The sequence below is a fragment of the Colobus angolensis genome, unplaced genomic scaffold (genome assembly GCF_000951035.1).
Source record: "Colobus angolensis palliatus isolate OR3802 unplaced genomic scaffold, Cang.pa_1.0 Scaffold10, whole genome shotgun sequence".
NCBI lineage: Eukaryota > Metazoa > Chordata > Mammalia > Primates > Cercopithecidae > Colobus > Colobus angolensis.
In genome coordinates, this window is record NW_012110919.1 from 19,980,345 (window position 1) to 19,980,797 (window position 453).

The 453-nt window shown below is 73.1% G+C and overlaps 1 protein-coding gene across 1 annotated transcript in view; it reads right to left on the minus strand.

The window, feature by feature from the left end:
- The window catches only part of CORO1C (coronin, actin binding protein, 1C), an 85,059-nt gene extending 84,612 nt beyond the window's left edge, over positions 1-447 (minus strand). Inside the window, exon 1 of the mRNA XM_011935895.1 lies at positions 441-447. The gene's annotated coding sequence lies outside the window, so the exon portion shown is untranslated. The remainder of the gene's footprint in view (positions 1-440) is intronic.
- Between the last annotated feature and the right edge of the window lie 6 nt (positions 448-453).

Here is a 453-nt window from a genome sequence, read left to right on the forward strand (position 1 = left end):
CCCTGCCCGCCCCCACCCACTCGCTCCCTGGGGCGGCCCAAACCCAGTCCCCAGGCCTGGAGCCCCAGGGCTCTGCGCCTCACCCGGAGCAGCCCTTCCCTCCCAGCACCTCGCCCAAGCAGGCGATCCCTGACCCCTAAAAACCTTCCCTGGGCAGCCGCGTCCCACCTCGGCCCGCGGCTCCGCACCCGGCCAGGAGCGTTCCGGACCTCGAAAGCCTCCTCCCCACAGGGACCCTGCTTCACGCTTCCCACGCCACCTGGTTCGGTCCCCAACTCCGTTTCCCCGAGCCGCCGACAGCAGCCCCCAGCCTAATCCCTTGCACCCTAGCCCGTGAACCCGCGCCCCGCACGCCCACCCAGCCCTGTCCCTCGCCCCGCCGGCTCCTGTCAGCCCGCGCAGGCACATGCACTGAGGACAGGTCCGCCCGCCCGGCTCACCCGGGCCGAGGTG